This window comes from Squalius cephalus, assembly GCF_949319135.1.
Source record: "Squalius cephalus genome assembly, chromosome: 14".
Taxonomy (NCBI): domain Eukaryota; kingdom Metazoa; phylum Chordata; class Actinopteri; order Cypriniformes; family Leuciscidae; genus Squalius; species Squalius cephalus.
In genome coordinates this window covers 34434339-34435704 of record NC_137135.1, presented here as the reverse complement: position 1 = coordinate 34435704, position 1366 = coordinate 34434339, and positions in this window count along the sequence as shown.

Here is a 1366-nt window from a genome sequence, read left to right as displayed (position 1 = left end):
TAAGCAAAATGACATGGAAATTACTATTATTAAAAAAAAATCATGTCATTTATTTTGTGACCTTTTGTGAATATCTTGAACGCTTTGCTTTGGATAGAAGCGGCTGGTCAAACCTAATGTATTGCTCATATGATCTGAAGGCTTGTTTTCACCATAACTAGGTTGGCAGGAAGTCCCCGCATGATGTGTCATTCTGAAGTGGTTGAAGCCTGGAAGCCACTTGTGAGGGTCTCAGGCCTGCAGGGTCAGGTGTGATATCCAGATCAGCGCTGATAGTACTCATTTATATCAAATTCTCCTCAAAAGCCCACACATTTGCGTCAGCGTGAGCTACCTGAACTATGGAAAAATGGCAAGAGCAGAGCAAGAGGAAAAATCACTTAGTTTCACTTAGTTTAACCAGTGTGTGTGTGTGTGTGTGTGTGTGTGTGTGTGTGTGTGTGTGTGTGTGTGTGGCCGAATCATACTCAGTGAATCATGAACCATGATGAGGATCTCTGATTTGATGATGGATAGACAGACAGAATGATCGACAGATGGATGGATAGACCGATAGATTGATAGACCGATAGATAAATGGATAGATAGATAGATAGATAGATAGATAGATAGATAGATAGATAGACAGACATATTGACGTATAGATATACATGCAGACAGACAGATCGATAGATAGACAGAATGATAGATGGATAGATAGAATGACTGACAGACAGATCGACGTATAGATAGACAGATAGATGGAATGATAGATAGATGGATGGATAGATAGATAGATAGATAGATAGATGATTAGATGATAGTCAGATTGACGTATAGATATACATGCAGACAGACAAATAGATAGATGGATAGACGGATAGATGATAGACAGATTGATGTATTGACAGACAGACAGACAGACAGACAGACAGACAGATAGATAGATAGATAGACAGAATGATAGACAGATAGATAGATAGATAGATAGATAGATAGACAGAATGATAGACAGATAGATAGAATGATCGACAGATGGATAGACGGATAGATGATAGACAGATTGACGTATAGATAGACAGATAGAATGATAGACGGATGGATGGATGGATAGATAGACAGAATGATGGATAGGTGGATAGATAGATAGATAGATAGATAGATAGATAGATAGATAGATGGATAAATAGATAGACGGATAGATGATAGTCAGATTGACGTATAGATATACATGCAGACAGATAGATGGATAGATAGATAGATAGACAGACAGACAGACAGACAGACAGAATGATGGATAGATAGATAGTGTTATGGAAAATTTCATTGACTTTCAGTAAAACATTGAAATGACCTTCTATACGTGGTCTGCGTGGTAAAACTGACG